The sequence below is a fragment of the Dendrobates tinctorius genome, unplaced genomic scaffold, assembly GCF_039654945.1.
Source record: "Dendrobates tinctorius isolate UK_male_01 unplaced genomic scaffold, ASM3965494v1 ptg000008l, whole genome shotgun sequence".
Classification (NCBI taxonomy): domain Eukaryota; kingdom Metazoa; phylum Chordata; class Amphibia; order Anura; family Dendrobatidae; genus Dendrobates; species Dendrobates tinctorius.
This window is the reverse complement of record NW_027361676.1, coordinates 6,360,705-6,375,097: the sequence shown is the minus strand read 5'-3', so window position 1 is coordinate 6,375,097 and position 14,393 is coordinate 6,360,705.

Sequence of the window (14,393 nt, the reverse complement as noted above, 5' to 3'; positions counted from 1 at the left end):
CTGTTATTCACTGTCCTATTAAGGGAATAGAAGAATCCAGGATATCTATAAACAGAAAGATAGTGAGGAAACACTTAGCTAACCTAAATGTATTCAAGTCTCCAGGTCCAGATGAATTACACCCCAGAGTACTGAAGGAGATAGCAGAAGAAATTTTTGAACCCCTCTCCATAATCTTTGAAAATTCTTGGAGAACAGGAGAAGTGCCAGAAGACTGGAGAAGAGCAAATGTTGTTCCTATATTCAAAAAGGGGAAGAAGGTGGACCCAGGCAACTATAGGCCGGTGAGTCTGACTTCTATACCAGGAAAGATCTTTGAACAAATTATTAAACAACATGTATGTCAATACCTGGATAAGAATGAAGTGATTAAACAGAGTCAGCATGGGTTTGTAACTAATAAGTCATGTCAGACTAATTTAATTTCCTTCTATGATGGTATTACTGATTGGGTGGATCAAGGAAATGCTGTAGATATAGTATATCTTGACTTCAGCAAAGCATTTGACAAAGTCTCTCATACAATCCTTATTGAGAAAATGACTAAGTATGGAATGGACAAGGCAACTGTTAGGTGGATTCATAACTGGCTTAGTGATCGGACCCAAAGAGTGGTCGTAAATGGCTGCACATCCAGTTGGAAGAATGTCTCAAGTGGGGTACCACAGGGCTCTGTCCTGGGCCCTGTATTGTTCAACATCTTTATCAACGATTTAGATGAAGGAATTGAGGGTAAACTGATTAAATTTGCTGATGACACAAAGCTAGGAGGGATAGCTAATACTAGAGAAGAGAGAGAGGGGATTCAAAAAGATTTAAATAAACTGGAGAAGTGGGCAGCAACTAACAGAATGGTTTTTAACAGGGAGAAATGCAAAGTACTACATCTGGGCAATAAAAATGAAAAAAGCATATATAGAATGGGAGGAATAGGGCTAAGTGACAGCACATGTGAAAAAGACTTGGGTATACTAATAGATCACAGACTGAATATGAGTCAACAGTGTGATGCAGCAGCAAAAAAGGCAAATGCAATTCTAGGATGTATTAACAGAAGCATACAGTCTAGATCACGTGAAGTAATTATTTCCCTCTACTCCTCTTTGGTCAGACCTCATCTGGAATATTGTGTCCAATTTTGGGCACCACATTTTAAAAAAGACATCAACAAACTGGAGCAAGTTCAGAAAAGAGCGACCAGAATGGTGACCGGTCTGCAAACCCTGTCTTATGAGGAAAGGTTGCAGGATTTGGGAATGTTTAGTTTGCAAAAGAGAAGACTGAGAGGAGACTTAATAGCTGTCTACAAATATCTAAAGGGCTGTCACATTGTAGAAGGATCAACTTTATTCTCATTTGCACAAGGAAAGACTAGAAGCAATGGGATGAAGCTGAATGGGAGGAGACACAGATTAGATATTAGAAAAAACTTTTTGACAGTTAGAGTGATCAATGAGTGGAACAGGCTGCCACGAGAAGTGGTGAGTTCTCCTTCAATGGAAGTCTTCAAACAGAGGCTGGACAGACATCTAACTGGGATGATTTAGCGAATCCTGCTTTGAGCAGGGGGTTGGACCAGATGGCCCAGGAGGTCCCTTCCAACTCTACGATTCTATGATTCTATGATTCTATGAATGGCCCCGAGCAACAGTAACAGGGGCTTTTTATACATTATGCAAACAAAGGAAGCTGTATACATATTATACATATATGGTTACATCATATCTTTTTGGACAAAGGAAGAAGTAACACAATATTACATCAGTTATTAACTTTTCACCAGACCACATTAAAAAACACATAAATCCAATATTATCTCTAACTACTGTCATTAATCTTATTATTGCTCTTAGACTAAACCCATAAATTCATACATTTGACAATTGGAGAAGTCTGTTTCCTACTAACACTATCATAAATACACATATTTACCATATATTCATTGGTTTTATTTTCTCATTGCCCTGAGGTTGATCCAATTTACCTGTATGCACATCTACTAAATTTGTTAATGGGCATGATCTCATTTTACATCCTCCATCTGCTTTTACAGAGTACATCGTATTATTTCTATTGTAAAAGATGAATATATTCTTTCCTAACTTTCATAAGATGGCTGCCTGGTTGCTCATGGCTGCTCAGTATAATATAGCTGACCATTCTCTTACAAATCCCCCTCTTGTACTCTGTCCAGAGTACAACATCCAGTGCTATAATCCCCCTCTTGTACTCTGTCCAGAGTACAACATACAGTGCTATAATATTCATGGGTGAATTATTGAAAATAAGAATATTGAGGTAATTCAGCGCTTTATGCACGTGTGTGTGTGTGGGTAAAGGTCCCTAAAAATAGCACAAACACATAATAAAAAAATAATTCAAATATTAGTCCCCAAAAAAAATAAGTTGCACAATAGTTAAGTCTTTTGGTCTTTTTCTTCTCATTCTTTGGCTTCTGGATTTTCCTGATCTTCTCCCCCTCTCACACTATCAGAGTCCCACTGTATAGTGTGAAGCATCTTCTCCCGATCATTCAATAAATCCATGGTCCTAGGAGTCGAATATGAAAATCTTCAGCTGACCTGGAGAAAATAGAAAAAAAAAGTGGAGTATCAGTCCTTACCAGAAATCTCAGTAAGATAATTAATAAGTCTACACTGATTAATATGAACAATTTTAACACCTTTGTAGCTTGAAATTTGAGCAAAGACGTAATCATTGTTGTTGGAATGTAAGGCACTAGCCTGTCCCCTTCAATGGGCAGGGACTCAAGGGAATTGAACAGAGATGAGTCTCCATCCTTCTCTTGTGCCTTTACAAGATCTTGAAGGAGAAAAAACAAGGGGGGCTCGTCTGGGATTTTTTAGTGACTGCAGCGATGACTTCTTGGGGATATTTGTCATCGCCCGTGAGTGCAGCTTCCTTGGCTGCGTGGTCTACATATGCATTGCCCAGGATGTGGGGGTCAGGAATCAACCTCTGGTGCCCTTTAATTTTACAGAAAGACCATAAATTCGGGGATTCTTGACCCCGCTGCTCAATTTGTTTTAGAATGTCTGCATGTTGCAAAGGCCTATTCTGTGAATCAACCATCCCCCTCAGGGCCCATACATTGAGATACAGGGTGAGGGATTAAACAACACTGAAAATATTCATTGGCTCTGTACACACAAGAATGACCTGTAAAGCTGCTTCAAATTCAGCTCTTTGAGCGGAGAAATGACCAGGGAGTTTATACTGCAGCAACAATGGCTTAGCTGGAAGCCACACAGCGAAGCCGGTGACGTAATGCCCCTCATGCCAATATCAAGCTCCGTCGATATAGGCACAGGAAATTCTTTCTTGGAAATCTGCTCAAAAGGGGGAGGGAGTGACATTAGCCTGTTCAATTTGACAATCGTGACTTTTTCCTGCATATTGCATCATCTGAGCTAAGTGATATTTCTCACCCACTTCAACTTGTAAGTCTCTAGTCTCAAAATCAATGATCCATTGGGCCATTCTCTGTGAATTAATACCTGAAGCTTTTCCTTTCAGCAAAGTTTTTAATGTGACATGCGGGGTATGTAAAATTAAAGGAGCAAACCCCACTATATGTCTCACTTGATTCATAGTCCAGTGCACGCCCAGTAGGTGCTTCATGCACAAAGTGAATCCTTTCTCCACGGGTGTAAGCAACCTAGAGTAGTAACCTAGGGCATACAACTGACTAGACACTTCTGGGCTTTCTTTGGGCCATTTTTGTAGAAGCACAGAAGAAATAGAGACATCACCGTTATGAGTCTGAATGTAAAAAGGCTGGGAAGGATCAGGGTTAACCAATGCAGTAGCTGCCGTAAGGGCGCGCTTCAATCCCTCAAAAACCTGTAAGGCAGCACCCTTTACATCAATAGGGGCATAGTCAAAGTCATTATCAACATTTTTCAATAACTCATACAGTGGTTTAGCCAGATAAGCGAAATCTTCAATAAATTCTCTGGAAAAATTGATAAGACCCCAAAATTTTCTGAGTTCAGTAATATTAATTGGTATGGGGACAGCCTGAATAGCTTTAACCCTGTCATGCATAGGTTTCTTTCCTTCTGCCGAGACAGACACACCCTGAAATTTAACCTCTGATTTCATCAATTGTACTTTGTCTAGACTCATTTTGAGTCCTGCATCTTGTAAAGCCTGACAAACATTTTCAAGGGTCTCTTTGTGTTCACATTCATAGACAGTTTGAATCAATAGATCATCCACATACTGTAAGACTTTGTCTCCATAGCCAAGGGGTTCTAACACTTGAGCCAATGCCTGATGGAAATACACAGGAGAACTGTGAAATCCCATGGGCAACCGCGTGAACAAGTATTGCATATTCTCAAAAGTGATTGCGAAGCGGAGGGCAGATTCAGGTGTTAGGGGTACTGAGAAAAAGCCATTTGCAATGTCCAAACAAGAAAACACTTTACAATCACTCCTCAGCTGTGACATAACTTCAGGGACAGATGCAACAAGGTGAGCTGCTGAGGGAGTGTACTTATTTACAAGTCTCAGGTCTACTACCATTCGAAAACTGCCATCTTCCTTTTTTACAGGTAGAATAGGACTGTTACATGGGGAATTACCTTTCACAACAACACCTTGCTTTTCCAACTCACTGACTGCAACCCTTATGTAAGGGATTGCGTCCTCGGGAATACGGTACTGACGCTGGAAAGTTGGCAGTTTTTCACCATCAATTTTAACCTGAGTTTGCATTAACCCACAATCAGTTTTCTTTGAGATCCACAATTCAGGGAACTTTTGCTTCAGTTCATTTTTCAGAGCATCATTGTCAGCATTTTCAACATTTTTATTAGCACATAATCCGAAGCTAGCAATGGGTAATTTATGACTCCCCTCATACTCCTCCACAGGTACAATTACAGAACAGATAGTGGCTTCTTTGTTCCTCCACAAGACTTTGTTACATAAATCAACAACAATTCCCATTGCTCCTAAAACATCAGTTCCCAAAATAGTGGACCGTAACTGTGGGTTTACCCAAAAAGCGCATCGAAGACCCCTTTGCTTCGATCCCCCTGTGTCCTGAAATCTCAGGTTCACTGGACAACTTTTTACTGCTTGAATACAGGAGCCCCCAAATCCTACCACCGTGGTAGTCTCAAGCAGTCCAGGGGGTGACTGCAATTTGTGTCGTGTTACTGAAACTGAGGCTCCTGTATTGATGAGGATGTTTTCCCAAGGCAGCCCCTCTATTCTCCCCTTGACATAAGGTCTACCGTCCCTGCCCAGGGAAAGAAGGGTAAGGGGAACAGGGGGAGCACTCCATCAATCAGTGTTACCTGCCGTGGGAAGCCTGAAAAATCCATCATCCCCATCTGGACACGGCTTCCGTCCAACAGCTGCCACCTCCACCCCAAAGAGATCCTTAGTCAGGGTCCGGTCCTCATGTTCCTGTAGCTCCTTAATCAGCGGCGCATAGGGTCGAGGAGGAGAGACCCCTCCCTGAATAGCCTGGATCTCCGGGTGCGGATGAGTGAAAGCTATTGAGGAGGGAGCAGGAGCAGAAGGCTCCTGTGAGACTGGGTTAACCATTTGAAGACCGTTGTACTGCTGATACTGCCTAGGGTCCTTCACTGCTGGATACAGAGGTCTAACTCCGAAAGGTGGTCTAGAGAACTCCCGGGGCTGTTGGGGGATAAATGGTGCCCGGGGTTCTCAGGGTACAATCCCTGGCACTAGGTTGGGACAAAAACGTCTAACATGTCCTAGATGTCCACAAAAATAACACAAGGGGGACCTCTCATGGGATCCCGTGGGGGTTCTGCCGAACGGGACCTGCCCATTCTCAGCAGCTGGCCGTACCCCCTGGAACTCCTGACCTCCCTGAATCAGCAGATATACCCCGAGGTGAATGGTACGCAAAAACATTAGACTCATCACCCTTCCCCTCAGATTGCATCGTCCTAACAAAACACTCCCTTACTTTCCTCCCAATTAGGCAACATTTTTTTAAATAAATTTAAGATGGACCAGGGATATTTGGCCTGGGATTTTTTTTCTCTCGGGGTTGAAGCAGCATCACACCTAACCTAGGGTCTGCATGTGCTGGAGCTGTCGGGACAATATATCTTTCCTCAACTGTGTCTGCATAAGCTGGAGCTATTGGGACACTATATCTTGTTATGTACTACTTCACTCATTCTTCTAACTCTCTTCTCCAGTCTACAACTGTATTTACATCAGCACTGTGTCTCGAAGCTGCAGTGTCCATCTGTGACATAACTGCTCTCAGCTGCTGCTGCTGCTCGCACCCCTCCTCTCTGTGCTTCCGTGCTAGCTCCAGCATCTCACTCAGCTTTTCTAATCTCTCCCTATACGCTGCCCCTCGCCGGGTGATCATGTTAACATATTGTTGTGTAAGCTGCCTATCAAGAACCTGATCAAAAGTTATGACTGTCTTACACAAAGCCGCTACTTGGCTATTAGCTTAACCAAGCGAATTTTTTATATCTAGTTCCCTGTTCTCTGTGGTAAACCAACGCATACAATTTAACCACGTGGTTTCCACATTAACCCCCTCCAGCTGGGGTGTGCCAGCATATTTCTCTGCCTGCTTCCGTAACCACTCCATATTTACAGTGGTCTACAAGGACGAGTTTTACTCTGTTCTATTATCAACAAATGCAATTTAAGCAAAGTTAGATATTCACACCTCTCTCAGATGGAAGACCTCGCTGCAGCTTTTTGGGGTTGACCAGATATCAAAAAGAGGTGCAGCTGTGATTCCAGCCTCACTCGTTAGCTTGCCAGGCTTCTCCCCACGCCCTTTTAAAGCTTCTTGCTACCGGGCACAAAAAAATTCTCACGTCCTTGTATATAGCTTCTTCTTAGTTACTCATCTTTTTATAGTCTTTTTCTTTGTCCGTGGTTTTCTTATAAAAAATCGGGCAGGCGGTCTCGGAGCGATCACGAGAGGTTCTCCTTCAGGCTGGCTTCCTTTGATCGGTTTCACGTGTGGCCATACGCTTTTTTTTGTTTTTTCTTTACTCTTCCAACCTCCAAGCCCTCCTCTACAGCTTTCTTCCGGTGGGTCTTCTGGAGGCCACTCTCCGGAGCCGCTCCTCCTGGCTGGCTCGCCACTTGTAAGAAAAAGAGTCCTGATTGGGAGAGGTGGAAGAGCCGGGAAGAAGGTCTGAGACGATCTCTTATCAAGCTGAGGTCGAAGTTTATTCAGAGATACACGGCAAAACAGAACAGATAGTCAGAGAAGTTGAAATATGCGGGCAAAAACAGGAATTCAGATAGGCAGAGATTCGCTAGGTAGTCTGGCGATGATAAGGCTCTGTGCCCTGGCCATGGTGAGGCACAGTGGCATGATGGCGATGGAATGGCCTCGAGCAACAGTAACAGGGGCTTTTTATACATTATGCAAACAAAGGAAGCTGTATACATATTATACGTATATGGTTACATCATATCTTTTTGGACAAAGGAAGAAGTAACACAATATTACATCAGTAATTAACTTTTCACCAGACCACATTAAAAAACACATAAATCCAATATTATCTCTAACTACTGTCATTAATCTTATTACTGCTCTTAGACTAAACCCATAAATTCATACATTTGACAATTGGAGAAGTCTGTTTCCTACTAACACTATCATAAATACACATATTTACCATATATTCATTGGTTTTATTTTCTCATTGCCCTGAGGTTGATCCAATTTACCTGTATGCACATCTACTAAATTTGTTAATGGGCATGATCTCATTTTACATCCTCCATCTGCTTTTACAGAGTACATCGTATTATTTCTATTGTAAAAGTTGAATATATTCTTTCCTAACTTTCATAAGATGGCTGCCTGGTTGCTCATGGCTGCTCAGTATATTATAGCTGACCATTCTCTTACAAATACGAGTAATACCACAATAAAAAATAGAAAAGTAATTTAACAAATGGAAATGAATAACCAGGGCCAGAGTATAGAATGGATGTTGAGTGGCCAATAATTATCTCCACATCCAACTTATGACAGTTCCCATTTTAATCTGTTCCAGGATTACACAGAGATCTTGTGCCCACTGTAGGACTAATTGAAAACAGTGTGCTCAATTCTTAAGGCATGTTTATTTCTTTTTAGATTTTTACACAATATACAGTAGAGCCTTCATATTCCACAGCGTTTTACATAAATTATAATATGGAGTTCTTGGTTTCTGCTGTTGACTTGTAAGCAGTATATCTTAACAATTCTGGTGGACAAAGAGGAGCAAGCTGGGAAATAAAATATGCATGCAGAACTAAACTGACTGCAATGTCAGCCCTGTAGGCATGGAAAAAAAACACATTTTCTATTTTGTTGTTAGCCAGACTTTTAATACATTTGCAGCACAGATTAGTTCCACTTTAAATTGAATCTGTTAGTAGTACCTACCCTCTTCAGCCATCTCTATGGGCACAGGGTTGACAAAAAGTTGAATAAAATTATACTTTGATATCTGTAATCCGATGTCTTAATCCAGTAAAATCCAATTTTTCCTTATATGTAAATCAGCTGTTAAGATCTATGTACTGGACACGGATCTACATGAGAATCTGCCTCCAGAGATTATTTTGAATAAAAGGGGAAATTACCAGTGTATGGGAAATGGCTGCTCTCTGCGCTTGTGACCTTTGCGTGATTATACAGTGGGATGTAAAAGTTTGGGCACCCATGATCAAAATTACTGTTTGTCAGGAACACCGCACTGCACTTGCTCACTGAGCCAGGGTGCGTGTCCTGAGTACAAAGACTGTGCACAAAGATACCTGCGGAGCGAGCAGCAGTGGTGACAATGCATGCTCCAGGACCTGAATCACGTGACTGCTAGGGGCGTGGCCTAAGCTCCACAGAGCTAGGAGCTGCAGGGAAACTCCTAGAAGGGTAACTACAGGACAATGTTACCAAGGAGCATAGACAGAGACAGATACCAGATCAAGCCGGGTCAAAGCACAAGATAGCAGGACAGTACCAAAGGGCTTAGACAGAAAGAATAGTCAGGACGTAGCAATAGATCAGAAAACCAGAACAGGTATTAGACGGTACAATAGGGGTAAACTGTAATGGAGTAACGATAGCCAAGCCAGGAGGTCAGAACCAGAAAAGACAATGGTACCAAAAATGAGAGACGTAGTACAGAGTGAAGGAACAAGCCGGGTCATACACGGGAAGCAAACAAGCCATGCAGAGTACACACACACCAGGGGTCAGACACACCAGAATAGCAGTATAACTGACAGAGAATGCCAGTATGGAGTGAGCATAAATACCCCTCCCAGATCCAAAGAGAGGCCGGCAATGTTAACCCTGTCAGAACAGGACATTAACCATGTCCTAACCATGACACCGGCAATGTTAACCCTGTCAGAACAGGACATTAACCATGTCCTAACCATGACACTGTTATTGTGAACAGTTAAACAATATGAAGATGAAATGATCTCTAAAAGGTTTAAAGTTAAAGTTGACATATTTCTTTTTATTTTAGGCCAGAGAAAATTCATCTTTCACATTTTAAAAATTTCAAAAAGGAAAATGGGCAGAGATTAGAACACCTTGCATAGTTAGTACCGAGTAATATCCCCTTTTAAAAGTATCACAGCATATAAACGCTTTTTGTATGCTACCAAGAGACTATAAATTCTTGTTTGAGGGATTTTCATCCATTTTTCTTTGGAAAATTCTTCCAATTCTGTGAGAATCCTGGGTCATCTTACATGCACTGCTGTTTTGAGGTCTAGTCACAGATTTTCAATGATTTTCAGATTAGGGAACGAGTACGGCCATTGTAAAACTTTCAGTTTGCTCTTTGCAGAAGCTTATTGTAGGTTTGGACATATGTTAAGGATAATTATCCATTTGCAGAAGCCATCCTTTTTTCAACTTCAGCTTTTCTACCGATGATGTTATGTTTGCAACAAGAATTTGTTGAACTGTCCATTGAATCCATTCTCCCTCTACCTGTGAAATGTTGCCTTTGATCCACCCCATGCTTAATTTAGGTTGGAGAGATGTTATTTTCCTGAAATTCTGTGACCTATTTTCTCCACTCTTACCTTTTGATCATTGTGACTAAAGAGCTCTATTTTAACCTCAACAGTTCACAGACGTTGTTTCCAAAATGCATCAGGTTTGCTTAGATGTTATTTTGCATACTTCTGTCACTGAATTTTATGGTGGATGTAAGAGAGGTTATCTTGTGATGATTGTTCAATGAAGGACATATTTGTGCCGGAGTCTGAACAGTAGAACAATGTACCACAGCTCCATAGTCTATTAAATCTTTCTGAAGGTCTTTTACAGTCAAGAGGGGGTTCAGATTTGCCTCGCTAGCAATCCTACACGTAGCTTTCACTGAAATTTTGCTTAGTCTTCCAGACCTTATCTTGACCTCTACTGTTCCTGTTAACTGTCATTTCTTATATTTCTTAATTACATTTCGAAGTGAGGAAAGGGCAACTTGAAAAACACTTTGCTATTTTCTTATAGCCTTCTCCTGCTTAGTGGGCTTTCACCATTTTCATTTTCAGAGTGATGGTCAGCTGCTTAGAAGAACCCATGACTGCTATTATTTGGCACAAGGCTAGAGGAGGCTGGGTTTTTATAAAGCTGGGAAATTTGCATCACCTGACCTTTCCTAACGAAGATAGTGAACAAACCATAACCCTAACAGGCTACTTAAGGTCTGAATCTTTGGTCAAAGTCATCTGAGTACACAAATCTCCAAGGGTACTCAAACTTTTGCATTGGCCTAATTTCCTTTATGTGATTTTTAAAATGTAAAAGATGAAAATAAATATATATGTTTTTTTCTAAAATACAAAGGAAATGTGTCATCTTTAACTTTAGGCCTTTAGCGATCATTTCATCTTTACCTTGTGTAACTGTTCACAGTAAGTTATTTTGACCAGTGGCGTCCAAACTTTCACATTACACTGCAACTGCACAGTACAGCATTAAACACATCTGCAAGTGTCCTTTCAATGCTTCAGCATCCATCTTACAGGTAGCCAGTGCTGCAATGCAGCAGAGCTGTGAGAGCTGCACAAATATGTTTTGTAAGGAGAAAAAGTTCAGTTCTACTGTATTGTGTTCATTACATGTCTCATACGGGTAACACCATTTTATTAAAAATAAGCTCTGATGGTAGATTCTCATGCAGATTTGTGTCCTGCCCATAGATAAGTTCATTTACATTTAGTAAAAACATGATTTTTTTTTCTGGAATAAGACATCGGATCTCAGAAATTAAGGTATCAATTTATTAAGTTTCATATGACCTACATGCCCATATATCGGCTTAGTTGGGCCTGTCACACTAAGCGATATCGCTAGCAATATCGCTATAACGTCAGTGGTTTTTGTGACGTTATAGCGATATTGCTAGCGATATCGCTGTGTGATACTTACCCCCGCTGGTTATCCTGGACCGTTTCTTGTCGTCCGCTTCCTGCTGGGCTTCCTGCTGTGGAGACGAGCGACGCGTGGACGCGGGCGAGAGGACGTCAGGATCGCCTCGTCTGACAGGTAAGTAACGACCTCCGACCCCTGCTATGTCGCTGGTGAGGTCTGCCTGTGTGGCAGCTCACTAGCGACCACTTAGCGATGCACCAGCGATCCTGACCGCGTCATATCGCTGGTTGGGATCGCTGGTGCATCGCTAAGTGTGACAGTACCTTAAGACTGATCCTACTGACAGATTCACTTTAGAGCAAAAAAAAAAAAAAAATAGCATCTCAAGTCACATTTCAATTATTGGCACCAGACAAAGCTTAAGGGCTTGCTCACAGGAGCGTATACGTTACATGTTATTCAATATGGCAGTTTTGATCTTTTTTTTCTCATATCAATTTGGCAAGATAAAAAAATGCAGCATGCTGAGATTTGCAGTGCAAATCCGTTGCCACTCACCTAGTGAAGTCTATGGGTGATTGGAAAACATTGGACTGCACTAAGATGACAACTGAGTGCAGTCCGATTTCCGTGGACTCACATAATGAAGAAGAAAGGGAAATTTTGTTCTCCATATTCTCCTTACCTGTGCAACGGTTCCCTCATACGAGAGAATCGGATCACATTAAGCTGACAATCTGCTTAAAAGGAATCTGTCACACTTTTTTTGGACTATCAGCTGCCGGCATTGACATCAGGGGCTTATCTACAGCATTCTGTAATGCTGTAGATAAGCCCCCGATGTAACCTGAAAGATAAGAAAAACACGTTAGATGATAGTCACTGGAGGGGGCGGTCCGGTCAGATGCGTTTCGCGGTCCGGACCAGCGCCTCCCATCTTCATACGATGCCGTCCTCTTCTTCCCTTCCTGTAGTGGCTCCGGCGCAGGCGCACTGCTCTGCCCTGTTGAGTCCTCCAGTACACAGGCATCGGGAGAGGTCGGGCGCCTGCGCACTGCAATATTCTGCTCTGCATGCTCGGGTGATCTCCGAGTATTTTGGTGTGCTCATAGATTTAGCGTTTCTTGAAGCAGCTGCATGATTTGCGGCTGCTAGACAGGCTGAATACATGTGAGGAATTCCTATCAAACACTCAATCCCCACATGTATTCAGCCTGTCTAGCAGTCGCAAATCATGCAGCTGCGTCGACAAACACTAAATCTCTGAGCAAGCCAAAATACTCGAAGATCACACGAGCATGCTTGGGAAGTATACTCGCTCATCACTAGTTCAGACTCTTGGCTTGTGAGACTGGACTGTGTGGAATGCAGGGGGGGTGATGGAAACATACTGGAAGCATTACATGCCATCCAACCAACCACCTGTTCACACTGTTCTGGCTTCAAGATTGGTGTCCCACGTACCCCAGCTAAGTAGGACAGGAAGCTAGGTCTTGTGAATGAGCATGTTGTTTGTGTTCCCGCAGCAGGCACAGTTTTACCTGGCCCATGGCCTCTGCATGCACCATCAGCATCACGTCCACTTCCCTGCCCTTTAACACACGTGTCATGATCCCAGTGCGGGTTTTTGAGCTGCACACCGGGGGTTAATGTCTGGAGCTCTGTGCAGGTTTTGACCTGCACACTTGGGGTTAATGATTGTGGCCTCTTTCTGGTTCTGGGAGAGCTTCATAAACCCCTGGGTAGCTTCAATCCCTGCCAGTTATACTTTTGCCATTGGCCTAGTGTGCTGACCCCCGTGTGCCTGTTTGTTGCTATAGCTTGTTTATATGGTTCTGACCCGATTCTGTTTCCCGTTGTGAGTTTGCCTGTTGATTTTGTACTGCGTTATTATCTGTGTATGACTCATTGCATGTGACCTGACTACTCTCTGCTCGCCCCTCTTGTACCTTGCAACTATCTGTGTATGACTCATTGCATGTGACCTGACTACTCTCTGCTCGCCCCCTTTGGTACCCTACAGCTATCTCTGTGTGTGACTCATTGGCTACGTCCTGACTATTCTCACTGTCTATGCCCCTTGGTAACTTTGTCTCGCAGTTACTCTGCTAGGAATTGTCTTGCAGCTCCTAGCTCTGTGGAGTTTAGGCCACGCCTCTAGCAGTCACGTGCTTCAGGACCTGCAGCTCTGAAGTGCGCATCTATTCGGTTGCTGCCAGCTCCACAGGTAGCTTTGAGCACAGTTCGCTTTACTCAGAACACGCGCACTGGCTCAGTGAGCAAGTTCAGTGCGGTGTCTCTGACAACACGCCTTGCATATTTAAAATTAAATATATAATATTTGCCTGCAAGCTTTGCAGTATTAATAGGGAAAAGAAAATATGTAGCACTGAAATGAACTTTTATTTTTCGGTTGCAGCAGCAGCAACCCTATAGTAGGACTGTAAGGCAGTAAACCCTGCCTATATGCCTCTAATCCAAAACTATCTCTCTACCAGTTATCCCTAAACTGAGTGCAGGTAGCAGCGGTTTTACCAGAGAAAGAACAGTATGTAGCTCTGAAAAGCACTTTAGTTTTAATGGTGCAACAGTGGTAAACAAGTGCTGCAACAGCAATTAAACACTGCCTATATGCCTGATCTAATCTAAGCTCTCCCACCTAGCTCAAGTCTCTCTCAACTGCTTGCAGAGGAGAGTGTTTGGAGCATCGCGTCAACAAGTCTTCTAAAAGACTCGATGACGTTATGTGGTCGGTCAGTCACAATAATGCCAGTAGCCAACGTGGCTAGAACATGACCGTGCATGGCGGGCAATCCCCACATGTTGTCCACAGTCTACACATTACTCCCAAGCCAATGCTTTTTATCGTGAAATAAATTTATCACATCAGAATGGTGAGTGCCATCCTCTTTTTTTGTATGAAATCCCCACATGTTTATTGGCTGTCTAACAGCTGCGAAACATGAGGGTTGGGGATTTGAGCATGGTGCTCAAGCAA